At 42.1% G+C, this 23,255-nt stretch overlaps 1 protein-coding gene and 1 long non-coding RNA gene across 2 annotated transcripts in view; one reads left to right on the forward strand and one right to left on the reverse strand.

The window, feature by feature from the left end:
- gdh03 (glutamate dehydrogenase 3) overlaps nucleotides 1-23,255 on the forward strand; it is a gene marked incomplete at its 3' end in the record, with an annotated part of 144,420 nt that overhangs the window by 84,027 nt on the left and 37,138 nt on the right.
- Nucleotides 1,379-3,395, reverse strand: LOC110498958. Its single transcript, XR_002469900.2, has 3 exons — nucleotides 3,163-3,395; nucleotides 2,678-2,746; nucleotides 1,379-2,467 (listed from the first exon to the last, which is right to left on the reverse strand). It is a non-coding gene; the product is annotated as an uncharacterized LOC110498958 (long non-coding RNA).

Genomic DNA, 23,255 nt, shown 5'->3' on the forward strand with positions numbered 1-23,255 from the left:
CTTTAAAAATGATTGCTCATGAAGTGCTATGATTAATCATTTTGCTCACAATGACCTTTACCTTAATTTAAACAGAGTAACACCAGGGACACGTATTATTTAGACAGACCAAATGACCAATAGGATCCTCAAATTGATGACATGCTAAACGGGTGTGATTAGCTAATAGTATTCTTTAATATAGACCCTCCCCCAATTACAGTTTCCACTGGTGTGAATGCTCAAGGTCCTTCTATACCATTGTAATGAATTATTTTAAGGCGGTAGCAGCAATTACATAAATCTTAGCGACACATATTTGCAATAAAAAAAAAAAGACATCTGTATACAATATATGACCTACTTTACTTTCTAGCATTCAAAATAATAGATAGATATCTCTAAATATGTCACGACAACTCTGCTCACCACTAGTGGGACAAGCCAATTTGCTTGCCCTGAACACTTTGGAATGATATCGTTGGGCAGTATTACTTACCCACCAATGTCGTGATTGGCTGTGATATTGTGTACACATACACAATGGAAAGTGCATATCTCTCTGCCCATGTCATGCTGTGGCAGAATACATCACACACACACACACACACACACTGAGAGATAGATTATAATGTGTAATAACTTGCACTCAGGTTAATAAGGAGAGGAGAGACACATGCTAATCCTCATAGAGACAGTGCTGACGTGTACAGTTCACTGTGCCGATGACAAGATGTGTTTTCCAAGTCCTGATCCCACATCAGCAAACTTTTATTTTCTATCCAACTTCTCACAACACTCACATACACTGCTGATGGTACATAGGCCATAACCAACCAGATACCAACACACAGCTGCCAGTAATACATTTGTTCAGAAAAATACATAAAAACAACTCAAATAAAACGTTTTACACATCCATCACAAATCTACAACAAACCCTCACCTAATTTAGAACAAAAGTTTTGAGAAATATTTCAATGATATAACAGCTGAAAAGTTGTAGAGAAAGCAGAGAAATACACTGTCCCAAATAATACCCTGTTCCCTACATAGGGCTGTTGTTAAAAGTAGTACACTAGGGAATAGGGTGCCATTTAGAAAAATTGACGTTTCCCGAAAGAATAGTGTTGCTCAAATGTTGTGGATTGTTATGTGTTGCATAAGGGCTATGTGTGCTCACACACACATACAAACATAAATTGGGGCAGGGCCGTGTATGGTGCCGAAATGACGATTAAAACAATTGAGTACACACTCACCTTATCACATACACTTACAATATCTTTATTATCTTATCAATATGGTGCTGTCTGGGGCACTGGGTTAGGACCATATACAGTAGAAACTTCTCCCCTAACCCCCCCCCCCCCCACACACACACCACACACACACACACACTTAGGTGACAGGTCTAAATGGTGATAAGCAATAGACAATGACCCATTCTGCCATTCTCCCTTGAAATGTAGAATGGTAAAAAATAATAATGAATATTGTAAAAAAAACTCCCTCGATCCCATAATAATACCAACACAATGCCTTTACTTCCACGAGGGGTAGAAAAACTGTGTATTCTTCAGGGAGAAGGAGAGAAATAGCCTACAGACACTTTGTGTAAATAAATTCAGGAGGGAGGAGAGAGAGAAAGTGGGGGAGGAGGGAGGGAAAAGGAGGAGGGAGAGAATGTGGAGAGGAAAACATTGACAATCCTCCATGTTTAAAAACATAAAAAGGAAAGTCACCGACTGAAACTGTTTTCAGATGATGTGTTTTCTACAGCTCAATGGAAAACGTCTCTAAATCCACAAATACAAAACACACACACGTAACCGGTGTGAAATGGCTAGCTAGTTAGCAGTGCGTGCTACTAGTGTTTAAAATCGGTGACGTCACTCGCTCTGAGACCTTGAAGTAGTTGTTTCCCTTGCTCTGCAAGGAGCAGCAGCTTTTGTGGAGCGATAGGTAACCATGCTTCTTGGGTGACTGTTGATGATGTGTTCAGAGGGTCCCTGGTTTAAGCCCAAGTTGGGGCGAGGAGCGGGATGGAAGCAATACAGTTACACACATAGACACTAGATACCATGCTGGCAGTGTAGAGCCCTTTAGAGGAGGAGAGAAACGACACACAGACACTAGATACCATGCTGGCAGTGTAGAGCCCTTTAGAGGAGGAGAGAAACGACACACAGACACTAGATACCATGCTGGTAGTGTAGAGCCCTGTAGAGGAGGAGAGAAACGACACACAGACACTAGATACCATGCTGGTAGTGTAGAGCCCTGTAGAGGAGGAAAGAAACGACACACAGAGCTGTGTCATACACTGTCCAATCGCACAACATCCAGCGGTTCTCTCACAACAGACCCCACCCATTTAGGGGATTTCCATAGAAGTGACGATGATGGCAGGGATCGCGTCGTTTAGGCATGTGGAAGGGACACGCCCACTTATGCCTTTAGACTTTTCCTTTCTGGCATCTTCCAGCTGCGACAGAGAGAGACAGTGTGGTGTCATTCTCACGGCATAATACTGTCAAACTGATTGATTGACTGGTTGATTGCTAAAGTGTTTAAACTATACAGTACATGTATATACGTCTGCACTCACTAATGGGATAGGCCACTGGACAGAACTATCATTACAGGATTTGCACAGGGCATTGAGAAAACTTATTTGATTGGCCAGTATACTTACAGTAGCAGGAAGGATAATGGTAAAACCAATGACTTCAGATATGGAGATGTCCTCTGGCTCTGTCAGAGTCTGGAAAGGCAAGACATGGTCAGCATACGCACACACACACACACACACACACACACACACACACACACACACACACACACACACACACACACACAGAGAAGAACAAAGACCCTAACAGTGCAATGTGGGTCGTGTGATAGATGTATGTAAATGTTAAGCATCACATGGGGATTACAAGCACCAGATTACAGAACAACTAATGGAGTATTGTGTGTGTGTGTGTGTGTGTGTGTGTGTGTATGTGTATGTGTGTGGATTAAATATAGACATCTATAATAAAGAAACTGACATGTCCCATCTCCTATATGGCGAGAGAAAGTAGTGGGGAGCTTTAGCTAAGTGGGCTATTGTGATTGTGAAACACACAGTCAATTTATGTTCAATACCTAGATACACACACACATTCTGCCACTCACAGTGATGTGTTGCAGGCAGAAGAAAGCAGGGTCAGAGGGGGACTGAGAGGCGGTTTTCTCAAACACCCCTGAGTCGCGACTTTTCACCTTCAGGGAGCAATGAACTTTTGACCTCTGAGAGAAGGTAGGGTGGAGCTGGGTGACATCACTAGACACCTGACGACTGGCCGGACGAGAGGAGAGTTCTGCCTCCGTCAGGCCCTGAGACACAGACAGACAGAACCCCCACCCAAAGCCCCCCCCCCCCACACACACACACACAAACAAACAATTCAAAGATATACGTTCGATGTTGCACTCATTTACATGTACATTTTAGTCAGTTAGCAGACAGTTAATGCATTCCTCTTAAAGCTAGGTAAGACTACAACATATCCCAGTCATAAAATGTGTCCTCGATAAAGCCACTACCCACAAAGTCAATGTTAATAAGAAATGTTTTCAGAAGTTTTCAGAAGATGGGCAGGGACTCAGCTGTCCTGATTTAGGGGGAAGCTCATTCCACCATAGGGGTGCCAGGAAAGAGAACAGCTTTGACTGGGATGAGCGGGAGCTGGCCCGTCATAGGGATGGAAGAGCCAAGAGGACTCCACGTTCCTAAAGTTTAAAGAGAGAGAGGCAGGAAGACTCACTGATTCACTGTTGTACAGGGAGGAGAAGCGGCACTTGCCAGATGTACTGGTGAGGGTTGAACGACGGGTGGAGCACATGAAGCTGCTGCTGCTATAACGATCTCTGGTAGGAACACACCCATACATGGGATGTACTTACTGATTGCCAGCCTGGATGAGAGAGAGAGAGAGAGAGAGAGAGAGAGAGAGAGAGAGAGAGAGAGAGAGAGAGAGAGAGAGAGAGAGAGAGAGAGAGAGAGAGAGAGAGAGAGAGAGAGAGAGAGAGAGAGAGAGAGAGAGAGAGAGAAGATTCATTGCATTGAGCCAGAGAGCTGATGGTAGGTTTAAGGTTGTCTAATCTACAGTATAGAAACTCCATCTGACATCTATTTCTAATCATCGTAAAGACTATTAAAGGGTTAGAGATTAGAGGTCACTAGGAACAGAGTAGATACGCATATTAAACTGCCACACCAGTAGAAATCCACTTTTTCGAGCGGAAAGATGACGGCCAGAGCTTACCCATGATGTTGCACAACGATTTAAATCAAATCAAAATGTATTAGTTGCGTGTCATAGCGTGTGCAGTGAAATGCTTATGTTACTAGCGCATAACAATGAAATAAAATGTCAACTATTAAAAAAGGGGAAAAAAATATAACCAAAGCTATAGCCTAAAATAGGCCAATTTATTTGTGTTCTGAGAAAATGTGAAAGTGATCAAATGTGGTTTATAGTCACACTTACGGTGGATAGGCCTTTTTCATCCAAAATGATTGACTGGAATTAATCAGTCATTACAGTAGTGATGACATACTGTATGAGAACCTTTTTAATTACAGATACATAGGCCTACACGATGCAATCCTGCATACAGCGGAGCTCAGACCTGTTCTTTTTTTGTCCAACTGCAGTTGCTGTCTCGGTCTGTGTAAAGAGTTCTAATGTTGTCATCCTCCCTTGGGCAATGTTTGTCCAGGTGTTTTTTTTGCTGTTGTTTGTTTTAAACCATATGACCAAATGTATGTAGTTCTGTCCTTGAGCCGTTCTTGTTCATTTATGTTCTGTATTGTGTCATGTTTTATGTTGGAAGAGTAGCTGCTGCTTTCGCAACAGCTAATGGGGATCCTAATAAAATACTAAAATAACAGTACCATTACTGAATAGAAGCATAATCTGCTCCCATAATAGCCCATAGAAAAATATGTTTATTTTACAGCTGATGTATTACTATGTCATACGCTACAACCAGGGTCCGGAGTTGGTTAGCCTACTACCAGATCAGGAAAAACTGGGTAAGCATATAATGTGAACGTCTAGCAACCCAAAGGTTGAGTGTTGAAATCGCATCACGGACAACAATTTAGCAACTTTGAAACTACTTATTACTTTTTTAGCTACTTTGCAACTTCTTAGCATGTTAGCTAACCCTTCTCCTAAACCTTAACCTAACTCCTAACCTCAATATAAGTCATATAATAAAAAAATTAATCCCTATCAAAATCCCTATCAAAATCTGTCAGTTTCAGAAAGAGATACGTTTTTTTGCAGGGGCTGCATTTCAATCCAATCAATCCAGAGCTAGTTTCCGTCCTCCTCCTGGTACATTGACTTCAATTCAAAACCTGGAAGGCTCATGGTTCTCACTCCTTTCCATAGACTTACACAGTAATTTTGACAACTTCCGGAGGATGTCCTCCAGCCTAACAGAGCTCTTGCAGCATAAACTGACATGTTATCCACCAAATAAAAGGATCAGAGAATGAATCTAGTACTGAAAGCATAAGCTACAGCTAGCTAGCGCTGCAGTGCATAACATGTGTATTTGACTCAAAGGTAGAGAAAGACAATAGTTGAACAGTTTTGAACAAATTCATGTCTTCAAAAATTAAGGAGAAGCAAGATAGATAAGAGAGAGATTTGGTTGTATTGTGGCTATATTTGGTTGTATTTTTTAAAACTTTCACTTTCACTTAGCTAACAAATGTAGCTAGCTAGTTTAGCTTATAAGAAAAACACCCGGCTCAAACGGAGAGGGATGTTAGCTAACTGGCTATGGCTATCTAACACTGGAACACTTTCAAGTCAAGGTAAGCTTTTGGTTTTATTAATTTATTGCCACCGACTGATGTGTTGTGCACTGATGTCCACAAGTGAAGTGAAAAGGTGAGAGGAGGAGAGTGCGTATATAGTTGTGAGAAGGAATTATATATACAATGATGAAAGTGATCATACTGTTTTTATGTGGCTGCTATGAAAGTGAACTATAGTGGTTCCTCTATTAAAAGTTGCGTCATACTGCGGCACACCTTGCATGCTGCCGCAGCATTCTGTGGCACGTCATTTAATTCTCAACCATTTTTTTCTGTTACTGCAAGTTATTGCTAGTTTGACCCTCAGAGGGCATCTTTGAGAAGCATTTGATAGTATTCCGTATTGGCATTACCAGATAATTAAAAAAAACTTTTTTGTAATAACATAGTATATGGGATTGATTTTAAGAAATGTGGCTTAATTCATTCTTGGGGTTAGGGGGCAGAATTTTCACTTTTGGATAGATAGCATGCCCAATTTCAACTTCCTGCTACTCATGCCAAGAATATAAGATATGCATATTATTCATAGATTTGGATAGAAAACACTCTGAAGTTTCTAAAACTGTTTGAATCATGTCTGTGAGTATAACAGAACTTATGTAGCAGGCAAAACCCAGAGGACTAACTGTTCAGAATCTTTTTTTGTTTGCCTCTCTCTGTTCTGACTGTTATTGCCAAGGGATATTTCTTAGGAACCTGTTTTCAGTTCCTACCGCTTCCACTGGATGTCACCAGTCTTTGGAATTTGGTTGAGGTTATTCCTTTGTGCAATGAAGAAGTAGGCCAACTAGGAACTGGGTACACTTTTGTGAGTTGCGCAAGACGTGAAAAGTGGCGCTGGTTTGTTTTCATTCCTGTATTGAACACAGATTGCCCCGTCTACAATTTGTTCGATTATTAACGTTTAAAAATACCTAACGTTGCATTACAAAAGTAGTTTGAAATATTTTGGCAAAGTTTATAGGCAACTTATGAAATATTTTGTACTGACGTTGCGTTTTTTGTAAGCTGTTTTTTTCTGGATCAAACGCGCTTTATAAATGGATTTTTTGGATATATATGGACGGAATTAATCGAACAAAAGGACCAATTGTGATGTTCATGGGACATATTGGAGTGCCAACAAAAGAAGCTCAAAGGTAATGCATGTTTTACATTTTATTTCAGCGTTTTGTGTAGCGCCTGCAGGGTTGAAATATGCTAACTCCTTTGTTTACTGTTGGTGCAGATGGTGCAGGCTATCAGATAATAGCTTCTTATGCTTTTGCCGAAAAGCATTTTTAAAATCTGACATGTTGGCTGGATTCACAACGAGTGTAGCTTTAATTGAGTATCTTACATGTGTGATTTAATGAAAGTTTGAATTTTATAGTATTTTATTTGAATCTGGCGCTCTGCATTTTCCCTGGCAATTGGCCGCCTATCCCTAACCTTACTAGTTTTAATATTATGGTGTTTCTATTCAGAAAAAAAAAAAAAAAAAAACGAAACCCTAACGGTTTCCGTTAGAATGGAACTGAAAATATGGCGCTGAACAACATGACGGTCGGCAGTACAGTACTGGGCTATTTAGCTAAAAAATCCCTGTATGGTGCGGACAGGAGACCGGGGTTCAATCCCCCAACAGGGAGGAAGGAGGAGGCTGTCTTTGTTCTTAAAAACCTCTTCATTCTACCCCCTCCTTTTTCGAACATTCTGTTAAAAATCGCGCAACATTTCAGCGTCCTGCTACTCATGCCAGGAATATAGTATATGCATATGATTAATATGTGTGGATAGAAAACACTCTGAAGTTTCTAAAACTGGTTAAATCACGGCTGTGACTATAACAGAGCGTGTGTTTAATCGAAAAGCGCAAGAAAAACTGGTCACTGAAAGCTGAAAAAAGTATCCATGCGCCACTTGCATGTATTGTTTAAAGGACACCAAATTTAATATGGACACGGATGCAATTCCTACAGCTTCCACACGATGTCGTGTAAAATTGTAGACCTCCAGAAGTCTGGTTCATCCTTGGGAGCAATTTGCGAGCAATCCTTGGGAGAAATTTCATCCATGGGACAATGCAGCTGTCATACCGCTCAGGAAGGAGACGCTTTCTGTCTCCTAGAGATTAACGTACTTTGGTGCGAAAAGTGCAGATCAATCATAGAACAACAGCAAAGGACCTTGTGAAGCTGGAGGAAACAGGTACAAAAGTATCTATATGTATCTACAGTTAAACGAGTCCTATATCGACATAGCCTGAAAGGCCGCTCAGCAAGGAAGAAGCCACTGCTCCAAAAACGCCATAAAAAAGCCAGACTACGGTTTGCAACTGCACGTCGGGACAAAGATCACACTTTTTGAAGAAATGTCCTCTGGTCTGATGAAACAAAAATAGAACAGTTTGCCATAATGACCATCGTTATGTTTGGAGGAAAAAGGGGGAGGCTTGCAGCTGAAGAACACCATCCTAATCCTGAAGCACGGGGGTGGCAGAATCATGTTGTGGGGGTGCTTTGCTGCAGGAGGGACTGGTGCACTTCACAAAATAGATGGCATCATGAGGGAAGAAAATGACGTGGATATATTGAAGCAACATCTCAAGACATCAGTCAGGAAGTTAAAGCTTGGTCACAAATGGTTATTCCAAATGGACAATGACCACAAGCATTCTTCAAAAGTTGTGGCAAAATGGCTTAAGGACAACAAAGTCAAGGTTTTGGAGTGGCCATCACAAAGCCCTAACCTCAATCCTAAAGAAAATGTGTGGGTAGAACTGAAAAAGTGTGTGTGAGCAAGGAGGCCTTCAAAACTGACTCAGTTACAGCTCTGTCAGGAGGAATGGGCCATAATTCACCTAACTGCAACAGAAGCGTGTGTGCATGTATGTTTGTGTTGTGTTGTGTCGGTATGTGTGTGTGTGTTAAGTGTGTGTGCGTACGTAGTGTTTGAATGTGTGGGAGTAACAGTGTAGAGTGTGTGTGAGTGACTGTGTATATGGTGTGTATATAAAGTCTAGTAAGTGTGGGTAGTCAGTGAAAAATAGTAATTTGGGAGTTCTGCTTCGCTGGACAGCTCATTGCTGGGTTTCCCTTTGTAATCCGTTATCGTTTGCAAGCCCTGCCACATATGATGAGTGTTGTAGCCGTTGTTTTAGGATTCTACCTTCCTCTTGTCACTCCCTGACCATAGAGAGCCCTTGGTTCTCTATGGTGTTGTAGGTCAGGGCGTGACTAGGGTGGTGTTCTAGTTTTCCTATGTTGGTGTGCTTGGTATGCTTCCCAATTAGAGGCAGCTGATTATCGTCTCTAATTGGGGATCATATTTAAGTTCTCCATTGTTCCCACCTGGGTTGTGGGATATTGTTTGTTTGTTGCAGACGGTGCAATTGCCATACCAGGCGGTGATACCGCCTGACAGGATGCTCTCAATCTGTAGAAGTTCATGAGGGTCTTAGTGGCAAGCCAAATTTCATCAGCCTTCTGAGGTTGAAGAGGCGCTGTTGAGTATTCTTGTCGACACTGTCTGCGTGAATGAACCATTTCAGGTCGTCAGCCGCCGATGTGGATGGCTCTCTACTATTTCCTGAAATCCACGATCAGCTCCTTCATTTTGTTGATGTTATACTCCTGGCACCACTCCACCAGGGATCTCACCTCCTTCCTGTAGGCTCTCTTGTTTTATTTGTTAATCAGGCCTACCACTGCTGTGTCAACAGGAAACATGATGATTGAGTTGGTGACATACATGGGTGAACAGGGAGTACAGGAAGGGGTTGAGCACACACCCCTGTGGGGCACCCCGTGTTGAGGATCCGCGTGGTTCAGGTGTTGTTGCCTACCTTCACCACCTGGGGTCGGCCCGTCAGGAAGTCCAGAACCCAGTTGCATAGGGTGGGGTTCAGACCCGAGGCCTCGAGCTTAGTGATGATTTGAGAGGATTCAATCGCTGATTGCTTGTTTTTACAACTTCTACGATGGTAGTCTCAGAATGCATGTACGTAGCGATAGACAGTATGAGTCTTCAGACAAGGAGCATCCAGCAATGTGAAAAATTGCAGTACTTATCCTTATCCAATGATGTCCGAGGAAAACAATGCCTCTTCTAGTATGACGTTCATCAAAGAAAAACTCAATACAACTGATTTAATTCAGAAGGAAGAGTAGAGGCCTGTTATTTAGCATCAATACACCGTGTGTGTGAGTGAGTGAGTGAGTGAGGGAGTGTGAGAGTGAGTGTGAGAGAGAGAGTGAGAGACTCCAAACATGGTAATGGTCTAAACTTCACAAATGGATGGACTTCATTAGTTGACATTAAACCTCCAATAAGTAATTTCCCTTCTCTCCTAAGGTGTTACCTTCGTAACTATGGTTACCTTTTTCTCCAAAGATCCACCTGTTGCGCATGCTGTTGATGAAGAAGATGGGGGTCTAAGTCACACACATGAGGAAGTCTGTTAACGGCAGGTTAATAATGAACATGTTGGCCGGAGTACACAAACTCTTACTCCGAGAGAGAGAGAGAGGGAGGTACGGGGGGAGAGAGAGAGAGGAGGGGAAAGAGAGAGTGGAGGTAGAGGAGACAGTGATGGGGAGAGAGGGCGAAGGAGAGGGAGGAAGGGGATTAGTAATCCTACATGCACATTTTCATTATTCTATTTTTTTCCCCTCTTTGTCAATTTCTGATAAATGACTTGAACCAGTCGCCTGGACGAATAGAATGGGACAGTACGTTCGGCTTGAGCACGCAAAAGTTAACTTCCTCCAATAGACATGAGTCTGTAGCCCTTGGTAACTGTGGATAGGACCCCAGGCGAGATTGCGCACCAGTTGTCTACTCTCTTAGCGAGCAGCCCATGGGGGAGGCTGACTCTTGCTCACCAGTGGAGTATGGCTCCCACTAGTGGTGGCAGTGTGAGTTGCTCTTCAATAGTATTTTTGCTCTGTGCCATTGGCAAGACGCCTGGTTGCTACAGAGATGTTTTATTTAAAGAGACATTGTAGTGACACTGGAAACTGGTGACAGCAATTTGTCTCCCTGCCTCAGCTGAAAAATAAAAGCGGAGGGGAAAGCTGTGGTATTGGGGGCACTCGGAGGTAGAGTGGACTCCCTCAGACTTCCTTGAGAGGTAATGCATATTTGTATTTATTAAGGATCCCCATTAGCTGCTGCCACTCTTCCTTGGATCCAGCAACATTAAGGCAGTTATATCAAATTTAAAATATTACATGACAAACGTAAAAGTATAAATAATTTCACATTCCTTATATTTAAGCAATATAAGTAACCATTTTCTTGTTTTTCAATTTATTTACGGATAGCCAGGGGCACAATCCAACATTCGGACATCATTTACAAACAAAGCATTTGTGTTTAGTGAGTCCGCCAGATCAGAGGCAGTAGATTACCAGGGATGTTCTCTTGATAAGTGCGTGAATTGGACCATTTTCCTGTCCTGCTAACCATTCAAAATGTAACGAGTACTTTTGGGTGTCAGGGAAAATGTATGGAGTAAAAAGTACATACTTTTCATTAGGAATGTAGTGAAGTAAAAATTGTAAAAAATAAAAATAGTAACGTAAAGTACAGATACAAAACAAAAACGACTTAAGTAGTACTTCAAAGTATTTTTACTTAAGTACTTTACATCACTGCTTGAAGGATATACTGATTTCTCGGGAACCCCATCATTTACGTGAAGAAAATATGGTGAAAAGGGGGATGAGGTCGGGCTGCCTTCTGGGAGTTTGTAGGGAGGCGAGTAATCTCCCACTACCATCCGTTCTATTGGCCAACGTGCAATCATTGGAAAATAAAATTGATGACCTACGATCAAGATTATTCTACCAACAGGACATTAAAAACTGTAATATCTGATGTTTCACTGAGTCGTGGCTGAAAGACGACATGGACAATATAGAGCTGGCGGGATTTTCCATGTACCAGCAGGACAGAGAAGCTACATATGGTAAGATGACGGGTGAGGATGTGTGTCTATATGTCAATAACAGCTGGTGCGCAATGTCTAATTTTAAAGAAGTCTGAGGTAGAGAACCTTATGATAAGCTGTAGACCAAACTATCTACCAAGAGAGTACTCCTCTATATTATTCGTAGCCGTCTATTTACCACCACAAACCGATGCTGGCACTAAGACCGCACTCAACCAACTCCATAAGGCCATAAGCAAACAAGAAAATGCTCATCTAGAAGCAGCGCTCCTAGTGGCCGGGGACTTTAATGCAGGCAAACTTAAATCAGTTTTACCTCATTTCTACCAGCATGTCACATCTGCAACCAGAGGGAAAAAAACTCTAGATATTTAGCCAATATTGATCAGAGTTACCTTGTCCTATGGATATCTACACAGTTATAACATTGGCACGGTGGTGTAAGCCTATAAAAAACACAGACCTTATTTTAAGTGAGTCTAAAAATATCCTATGGAATAAATTAATGAAGGAACCGCTTTTCAAATTTTGCTGGGTGTCATGGGAATTATGACTCGCACTTTGGTAGTCAATTCTTACCATGTCCATTATTAAAATAGGATTTCCTGCATATAGAAATGACAGTTTTTGTTTTCAACATTCATCACAGCAACTTAAACTTAAACTATATTTGTACTCAAACAGTTGAGAGTATTTGTCTCCTAAGCAGACTTTCCAGTAACATTGTCACTTCAGAGCTGTGTGTGTGTTTTACAGATGGCAGAGAAAAGCAGAGCACCAGTGTGGGACTATTACATGGAATTGGCACCAGGGATAGCAAGGTGTCTTATTTGTGATAAAGATAAGCATGGGGTCAGCAACGGCTAAATCAAGAAATACCACCAATCTGTGGAATCACCTTAAAGAACACCCATCCAAAAGCCCATAATATGTATTATATTAAGTAAAATAAAAGTGTTCATTAAGTATTGTTGCAATTGTCGTTATTACAAAAATGTGTATATATATACATTTTTTATAAAATCGGCTGATTAATCGGTATCAGCTTTTTTTTTTGTCTTCCAATAATCGGTATCGGTGTTGAAAAATCATAATCGGTCGACCTCTACTACATACACTCGGTAACTCCAAGCATTACGACCAGAAATACTACTTTCCCGAATTGGATCATTTGTTCGTACCCCCCAGGGCAATTGAGCTTATTGCGGAGGCTGCTCCAAAACACAGCCAGCGGACAAGAGGTATTCAGAGTGGAATTTTAATCTGACTCAGGAGGCATACACACCATCCACTGCTTCATAGTATATTAATCGCTAATGTTCAGTCACAGGATAATAAAGTAGACAAGCTCAGGGCAAGGATCTCCTTCCAGGGAGACATCAGAGATGGTAACACTCTTTTTCACAGAAACTTGGCTCTCTTGAGATATACTGTCCCCATCCATACAGCCATCTGGGTTCTCAGTACATTGCGCAGACAGGAATGTGTATGTTTCATGATTAAAACCTGTTAGAGATAGGGGGCAGTATTTCCCCTTTGGAATAATTGCGTGCCCATAGTGAACTGCATCAAAATCTGTCCTAAATTGCTAATATATGCATATTATTATTAATATTGGATAGAAAACACTCTGAAGTTTCTAAAACCGTTTGAATTATGTCTGTGAGTATAACAGAACTCACAGGGCAGGCACTCTTCCAAACTAGTTTTGAAATCCTGAAAGTTGGGGCAACTTTGACGTCATCGCCCCCTCCCTTCCCAACAAGTTATGGATCTGGAAACACTTCCTACGTCTTCCACTAGATGTCCTCATTCAGTAGAATGTGTAATGGAGCATTTGCTGTGAACTTTGACCTAATGGGAAGGAAAGTAGTAGGTGTCGCAAAAGATTTCCATGTTGTTGAGGCGCGTTTGCGTTTGAGTGCTTCGGCTGTTCCAATCAGCCCCAGATGAAAACGAATGATCCGGTTGGAATGCTATTGGATCTATATGATTATAACATCCTGAAGATTGATTCTGCACTTAGTTTGACCAGTTTCGTCGACCTGTAATATGTAATTTGGAAGTTTTGATGCAAAGTTATCCTGGACCAGAAGTCCTTTTTTGGGCATTTGAGCTGAAAGTGGTAGCAAATGCTGCTACTTGGACACTAGAATTGAACATTATGAAACAAAACGATGTATTGTTGAACTAGGACTCCTTGCACTACATTCTGATCGAAGACCATCAAAGGTAAGGGAATATTTATGTTGTAATTTTGGAGACAGCATGGCGGAGAAATATTGTTACAGTGCCTTGCGAAAGTATTCGGCCCCCTTGAACTTTGCGACCTTTTGCCACATTTCAGGCTTCAAACATAAAGATATAAAACTGTATTTTTTTGTGAAGAATCAACAACAAGTGGGACACAATCATGAAGTGGAACAACATTTATTGGATATTTCAAACTTTTTTAACAAATCATAGACTGAAAATTGGGCGTGCAAAATTATTCAGCCCCTTTAAGTTAATACTTTGTAGCGCCACCTTTTGCTGCGATTACAGCTGTAAGTCGCTTGGGGTATGTCTCTATCAGTTTTGCACATCGAGAGACTGAAATTTTTTCCCATTCCTCCTTGCAAAACAGCTCGAGCTCAGTGAGGTTGGATGGAGAGCATTTGTGAACAGCAGTTTTCAGTTCTTTCCACAGATTCTCGATTGGATTCAGGTCTGGACTTTGACTTGGCCATTCTAACACCTGGATATGTTTATTTTTGAACCTTTCCATTGTAGATTTTGCTTTATGTTTTGGATCATTGTCTTGTTGGAAGACAAATCTCCGTCCCAGTCTCAGGTCTTTTGCAGACTCCATCAGGTTTTCTTCCAGAATGGTCCTGTATTTGGCTCCATCCATCTTCCCATCAATTTTAACCATCTTCCCTGTCCCTGCTGAAGAAAAGCAGGCCCAAACCATGATGCTGCCACCACCATGTTTGACAGTGGGGATGGTGTGTTCAGCTGTGTTGCTTTTACGCCAAACATAACATTTTGCATTGTTGCCAAAAAGTTCAATTTTGGTTTCATCTGACCAGAGCACCTTCTTCCACATGTTTGGTGTGTCTCCCAGGTGGCTTGTGGCAAACTTTAAACTACACTTTTTATGGATATCTTTAAGAAATGGCTTTCTTCTTGCCACTCTTCCATAAAGGCCAGATTTGTGCAATATACGACTGATTGTTGTCCTATGGACAGAGTCTCCCACCTCAGCTGTAGATCTCTGCAGTTCATCCAGAGTGATCATGGGCCTCTTGGCTGCATCTCTGATCAGTCTTCTCCTTGTATGAGCTGAAAGTTTAGAGGGACGGCCAGGTCTTGGTAGATTTGCAGTGGTCTGATACTCCTTCCATTTCAATATTATCACTTGCACAGTGCTCCTTGGGATGTTTAAAGGTTGGGAAATCTTTTTGTATCCAAATCCGGCTTTAAACTTCTTCACAACAGTATCTCGGACCTGCCTGGTGTGTTCCTTGTTCTTCATGATGCTCTCTGCGCTTTTAACGGACCTCTGAGACTATCACAGTGCAGGTGCATTTATACGGAGACTTGATTACACACAGGTGGATTGTATTTATCATCATTAGTCATTTAGGTCAACATTGGATCATTCAGAGATCCTCACTGAACTTCTGGAGAGAGTTTGCTGCACTGAAAGTAAAGGGGCTGAATAATTTTGCACACCCAATTTTTCAGTTTTTGATTTGTTAAAAAAGTTTGAAATATCCAATAAATGTCGTTCCACTTCATGATTGTGTCCCACTTGTTGTTGATTCTTCACAAAAAAATACAGTTTTATATCTTTATGTTTGAAGCCTGAAATGTGGCAAAAGGTCGCAAAGTTCAAGGGGGCCGAATACTTTCGCAAGGCACTGTACGTCTGAGCGCCGTCTCAGATTATTGCAATGTTAGGCTTTTTCCGTAACGTTAAAAAAAAATTGACACAGCGGTTGCATTAAGAACCAGTGTATCTTTTTAATTATATGTAGAACATGTATCTTTAGTCAAAGTTTATGATGAGTATTTCTGTTATCTGGCGTAGCTTTCTATAATTCCTCCGGATATTTTGGAGGATTTCCTGAACATGGCGTCAATGTAAAAGGAGATTTATGGATATAAAATGCATATTATCGAACAAAACATTAATGTACTGTGTAACATGTCATCTGATGAAGATTTTCAAGAGGTTAGTGATTGATTTTTTTTTTTTATCCTGCTTTTGCGATTTCTATCTTTTGCTGGAAAAAATGGCTACGTTTTTTCTTTGGTTTGGTGGTGGTCTAACATAAATATATGTTGTGTTTTTGCCGTAAAACATTTAAAAAATCTGACACGCTGGGTAGATGAACAAGGTGTTCATCTATCATTTGAGGTATTGGACTTGTTAATGTGTGGAGGTTAAATATTTCTAAAGAATATTTTTGCATTCCCTGCGCCACCTTTTCAGCTGAACTGGGAGGGGGGGGGGGGGGGTTCTACTCATGGTGTGACTGTGATAACACACAGAAACTCAAGTCCTTTTGTTCACCTGACCTAGAATACCTCACAAACAAATGCTGACCGTATTACCTCCCAAGGGAATTCTCTTCAGTTATAGTAACAGCCGTGTATATTCCCCCTCAAGCCGATACCACAACGGCCCTCAAATAATTACACTGGACTTTATGCAAGCTGGAAACCACATATCCTGAGGCTGCATTTATAGTAGCTGGGGATTTTAACACAGTAAGTTTGAGGAAAACACTACTGAAGTTCTACCAACACATTGACTGTAGTACTCGCGCTGGTAAAACATTGGACTACTGCTACAGAATGCCTACAAGACCCTCCCCCGCCCTCCCTTCGGCAAATCTGATCAGTACTCCATTTAGGTAGAAACTCAAACAGGAAGTACCCCTGTTAAAGTATTTTCAAAGCTGGTCTGACCAATTGGAATCCATGCTTCAAGATTGTTTTGATCATGTGGACTGGGATACGTTCCGGGTAACCCTCTGAGAATAACATTGAGGAATACATGGATACGGTGACTGAGTTCAACAGGAAGTGTATAGTCGTTCCCACTGTGACTATTAAAAACTAGAAAAAACAGAAACCGTGGCTAGAATGCAGCATTCGCGCAAAACTGAAAGCGCTAACCACCGCATTTAACCATGGCAAGGTGACTGTAAATATGGCCGAATACAAACAGTGTAGTTATTCCCTCCATAAGGCAATCAAACAGGCTAAACGTCAGTACAGAGACAAAGTGGAGTCGCAATTTAACGGCTCAGACATGAGACATACGTGGCAGGGTCTTACAGACAATCACGGTCTACAAAGGGAAAACCAGCCACGTCGTGGACATCTTGCTTCCGGCAAGCTAAACACGTTCAAGCTAAACACACACAGTGCCACGGACACAGCCTGCTAACAAGGACTTTTGGCTCTCCTTCTCCATGGCCAACGTGAGTAAGACATTTTAAGAGTGTTAACCCTCGCAAGGTTGCCGGCCCAGACGGCATCCCTAGCCGCGTCCTCAGATCATGTGCAAGTGTTTACGGACATACTAAATATCTTTAGCTGCAATGACTGCAACCACATGCTTCCTGTAGTTGTTGATCAGTCTCTGACATCGCTGTGGGGGAATTTTGGCTCACTCTTTCATGCAGAACTGCTTTAAAATCTGCGACATTTGTGGGTTTTCCAGCATGAACTGCTCGTTTCAAGTCCTGCCACAACATCTCAGTTGGGACTTTGACCAGGCCAATCCAAAACTATCCATTTTCATGTAGACTTGATTGTGTGTTTGATCTGATCAAAAATATGCAAACGTTAGAGAGGGGGCAAAGACTTTTTCACGGCACTGTGTACATGACGTTTTTGGAGAGGTGAGGATGCTGCCACACTGGGCACCCAGGGAGCTGTTGTCATGGGGGGTTAATTGCCTTGCTCAAGGGCACAACGGCAGGCAATTTCATATGGAATTTGATACCAGAAACCCTATGGTTGCCAGCTCATTTTCAGACAGATTTTTCATGTCAGACCCGAGATTCGAACTGGCAAGCCGCCAGCTTGCCTCTCTAAATGCTAGGTTACTTGCTGCCCATGGATGGTTAACACAGTGCTAGCCTGGAAAAGCTAACCTCTCAACAATGGAAAAACTGTATATATAGTGTTCGCCATGTGGGCTAGTTGATTAGCTAGTTAGTCTGTCTGCCACCCATTGAAAATCATAAAATGATTAGTATACATCAAAAACATTTATCAGCTTCAATTAAAGTCAAAAGGTTTGACAGCAACACGTTATAAAATTCAAGTCAGATGGAAACAGGTTTTTGTTGTCCCAATACCTTGGCATTGGGTCTATGAACTGACATACACTGCTCAAAAAAAATAAAGGGAACACTAAAATAATACATCCTAGATCTGAATGAATGAAATATTCTTATTAAATACTTTTTTCTTTACATACGTAGTTGAATGTGCTGACAACAAAATCACACAAATGATCAATGGAAATCAAATTTATCAACCCATGAAGGTCTGGACTTAAAAAATAAAATAAAAGTAGAAAACACTACAGGCTGATCCAACTTTGATGTAATGTCCTTAAAACACGTCAAAATGAGGCTCAGTAGTGTGTGTGGCCTCCACGTGCCTGGGAATGCTCCTGATGAGGTGGTGGATGGTCTCCTGAGGGATCTCCTCCCAGACCTGGACTAAAGCCAACTCCTGGACAGTCTGTGGTGCAAGACATGATGTCCCAGATGTGCTCAATTGGATTCAGGTCTGGGGAACGGGCAGGCCAGTCCATAGCATCAATGCCTTCCTCTTGCAGGAACTGCTGACACACTCCACATGAGGTCTAGCATTGTCTTGCATGGAGGAACCCAGGGCCAACCGCACCAGCATATGGTCTCAGAAGCGGTCTGAGGATCTCGGTACCTAAATGGCAGTCAGGCAACCTCTGGCGAGCACATGGAGGGCTGTGCGGCCCCCCAAAGAAATGCCACCCCACACCATGACACACCGCCAAACCGGTCATGCTGGAGGATGTTGCAGGCAGCAGAACGTTCTCCACGGTGTCTCCAGACTCTGTCACGTCTGTCACATGTGCTCAGTGTGAACCTGCTTTCATCTGTGAAGAGCACAGGGCGCCAGTGGCAAATTTGCCAATCTTGGTGTTCTCTGGCAAATGCCAAACGTCCTGCACGGTGTTGTGCGGTAAGCACAACCCCCACCTGTGGACGTCGGGCCCTCATACCACCCTCATGGAGTCTGTTTCTGACCGTTTGAGCAGACACATGCACATTTGTGGCCTGCTGGACGTCATTTTGCAGGGCTCTGGCAGTGCTCCTCCTTGCACAAAGGCGGAGGTAGCGGTCCTGCTGCTGGGTTGTTGCCCTCCTACGGCCTCCTCCACGTCTCCTGATGTACTGGCCTGTCTCCTGGTAGCGCCTCCATCTCCATGCACAGCAAACCTTCTTGCCACAACTCGCATTGATGTGCCATCCTGGATGAGCTGCACTACTTGAGCCACTTGTGTGGGTTGTAGACTCCGTCTCATGCTACCACTAGAGTGAAAGCACCGCCAGCATTCAAAAGTGACCAAGGAAGCATAGGAACTGGCCCACACGCGCTAGCTCTCAGCCAGGAAGCATAGGAACTGAGAAGTGGTCTGTGGTCACCACCTGCAGAACCACCTCTTTATTTGGGGTGTCTTGCTAATTGCCTATAATTTCCACCTGTTGTCTATTCCATTTGCACAACAGCATGTGACATGTATTGTCAATCAGTGTTGCTTCCTAAGTGGACAGTTTGATTTCACAGAAGTGTGATTGACTTGGAGTTACATTGTGTTGTTTAAGTGTTCCCTTAATTTTTTTGAGCAGTGTATAAAAGAACAATTGACTCATCAATCTGTTCGTTTCAATTTAAGATATTATATCAAATACTTGCTACAAAAAGGATGCTCAACAGCATTGAACAGTCAGCCTTGTGCAGACTGCCATAAGGACACAGAATCAATAGAACATCATTTCTGGTACTGTCCATCGGTGGCTCATTTTCGGAGTCAGGTCCAGGAATGGTTGTTATGTCAAACAGTATTGTTAGGGGATCTGAAAAACCACAATCAGTTAATGGTAAATATCATGATACTTTTGGGTATTTATTTTTAGGGCAATATCAGGGGAAAAAAATACAAATAGAGAGGTTCAGGACCTTCGTAAAATATCATAGTAAAATGGAGGAATTTATTGCAAAAGGAAATAGCTAAATGGAATTATACTGGGAAATTTTTATTTTTATTTTTTTATTTCACCTTTATTTAACCAGGTAGGCTAGTTGAGAACAAGTTCTCATTTGCAACTGCGACCTGGCCAAGATAAAGCAAAGCAGTGTGAACAGACAACACAGAGTTATACATGGAGTAAACAATTAACAAGTCAATAACACAGTAGAAAAAAAGGGGAGTCTATATACATTGTGTGCAAAAGGCATGAGGAGGTAGGCGAATAATTACAATTTTGCAGATTAACACTGGAGTGATAAATGATCAGATGGTCATGTACAGGTAGAGATATTAGTGTGCAAAAGAGCAGAAAAGTAAATAAATAAAAACAGTATGGGGATGAGGTAGGTAAAAATGCGTGGGCTATTTACCGATAGACTATGTACAGCTGCAGCGATCGGTTAGCTGCTCAGATAGCAGATGTTTGAAGTTGGTGGGGAGATAAAAGTCTCCAACTTCAGCGATTTTTGCAATTCGTTCCAGTCACAGGCAGCAGAGAACTGGAACGAAAGGCGGCCAAATGAGGTGTTGGCTTTAGGGATGATCAGTGAGATACACCTGCTGGAGCAGAAAGATGGGTTAATCTGTGGACATTGGAGGTAGCAGTAGAAGTATTGTTCGCCGTTAGTTTACTCCAATTATGGTAGGGTAGGGGGGAAAAGTATATATACAAATATTTTTTAAATTAGAGGGACTAGAAATTATGCAAACAATTCAATTGATAGATCCTACAATCTGTCTGCAATATGTCACTTTTTGGGTGACCTGACCAAATTCACATAGAAATTTGAATTATAAATCTGTCACTCATTGAAAGAAAATCTAAGAAGCGGTAGACCGGTTCTATGTGAGCTATTTCTATGCTTCCTGTAAGTTTTTACTTTCGGTTTTGTATACCAGCTTCAAACAGCTGAAAATATAATCATTTTGGTTATTTAAAGGATATTTAACAGGAGTTTAGATGGTATAACTGAAATTAGGTGAACTATTAGAATTTTTGCAACCAGTGACTTCTGCATATTGCACATTTTAAAGCTGATCTACCCCCCAAAAATAAAATTTATATTTTAAAATACTCATTTTTAAAAAACACTGGGGGTGTTGTTTTAACACTGTAGGGTGGAAAGCTGTATATTTCCCAGCATGCCTTTCAAATTAAGATGAGAGATACTCATGTGACAGAGACATGGTTGTAGCGTTCAACTTCTATTCCTGAATCCTTCACAAAAAGACTACCTAAGTGAATGGTAGTAGAATGGCCTTACTGAAGAGCACAGTGACTTTCACCATGGCACTGTCATAGGATGCCACATTTCCAACAAGTTAGTTTGTCAAATGTATGCCCTGCTAGAGTTGCCCCGGTCAACTGTAAGTGCTGTTATTGAGAAGTGGAAACATCTAGTAGCAACAATTGCTCAACCGCTAAGTGGTAGGCCGCCCAAGCTCACAGAACGGGACTCTCCGAGTGCTAAGGAATGTAGCATGTCAAAATAGTCTGTTCTCGGATGTAAACCTTACCACCAAGTTCCAAACTGCCTCTGGAAGCAACGTCAGCACAATAACTGTTCGTCGGGAGCTTCATGAAATGGGTTTTCATGGCCGAGCAACCATAACAAAAGCTTAAGATCACAATGTGAAATGCCTAGCATCGGCAGGAGTGGTGTAAAGCTCGCCACCGTTGGACCCTGGAATCACGTTCTCAGGAGTTATTTTCTTTAATCCGTTATTTAATCAGGCAAGTTGACTGAGAACACATTCTCATTTACAGCAACAACCTGGGAAATAGTTACAGGGGAGAGGAGGGGGATGAATGAGCCAATTGTAAGCTGGGGATGATTAGGTGACCATGATGGTATGAGGGACAGCTTGGGAATTTAGCCAGGAGACCAGGGTTAACACCCCTACTCTTATGATAAGTGCCATGGGATCTTTAATGACCTCAGAGAGTCGGGACACCCGTTTAACATCCCATCCGAAAAATGGCACCCTAGCGTCCCCAATCACTGCCCTGGGGAATTGTGATATTTTTTTAGACCTGAGGAAAGAGTGCCTCCTACTGGCCCTCCAACACCACTTCCAGCAGCATCTGGTCTCCCATCCAGAGACTGACCAGGACCAACCCTGCTTAGCTTCAGAAGCAAGCCAGCAGTGGGATGGAGGGTGGTAAGATGCTGGCAACTGATGATGGAGTGATGATTCACACTTCACCATCTGGCAATCCGACGGATGGTTTGGCGGATGCCAGTTGAACGCTATCTGTCCGAATGCATAGTGTCAACTGTAAAGTTTGGTGGATGAGGAATAATGGTTTGGGACTGTTTATCATGGTTCGGGCTAGGCCGCTTAGTTTCAGTGAAGGTAAATCTTAACGCTACAGTGGACAATGATATTTGAGATGATTCTGTGCTTCCAACTTTGTGGCAACAGTTTGGGGAAGGCACTTTCCTGTTTCAGCATGACAATGCCCCCTTGCGAGATTCGAGATTGTTGTGGAAGAACTTGACTGGCCAGCACAGAGCCCTGACGCCGACTGCGAGCCAGGCCTAATCGCCCAACATCAGTGCCCGACCTCACTAATGCTTTTGTGGCTGAATGGAAGAAAGTGCCTGCAGCAATGTTCCAACATCTAGTGCAAAGCCTTCCCAGAAAAGCGGAGGCTGTTATTGCAGTAAAAGGGGGCCAACTCCATATTAATATCCATGATTTTGGAATGAGATTTTCGACGAGCTTTTGGTCATGTAGTGTATCTCTCAGCCATAGGAGACACACTTCAGAACAAACTTCCTTTTGATATATTTGGGGGATTATCTGTTGTTCCATGTAGTGAATCTGTTATTTAAGGCGTTTGTATGGGCTTATAGCAGTAAGGCCAGAAATACTTTTTCATACATTTTTTGTATTTTATATATTTGTTCAATACTTCCATGTAGCTTAGTCGAAACCCCCCCCCCCCCCCCCCCCCCCCCCCCCCACAGCTTAGACTCTGATGGGTTAAAGAAACACGAAAGCATTCTAATGAAGGTGCATACCTGTTTCATAACAAGCCTATTAAAGGTGGTATCGACAAAGTGATTTTTGTGCCATTGAATTAGTCTATTTCTTCTGCATCCATTAGTACTCCACAGTTGTCACTGACTAGTTGGATA

The sequence above is a fragment of the Oncorhynchus mykiss genome, chromosome 20 (genome assembly GCF_013265735.2).
Source record: "Oncorhynchus mykiss isolate Arlee chromosome 20, USDA_OmykA_1.1, whole genome shotgun sequence".
Taxonomy (NCBI): Eukaryota; Metazoa; Chordata; class Actinopteri; order Salmoniformes; family Salmonidae; genus Oncorhynchus; species Oncorhynchus mykiss.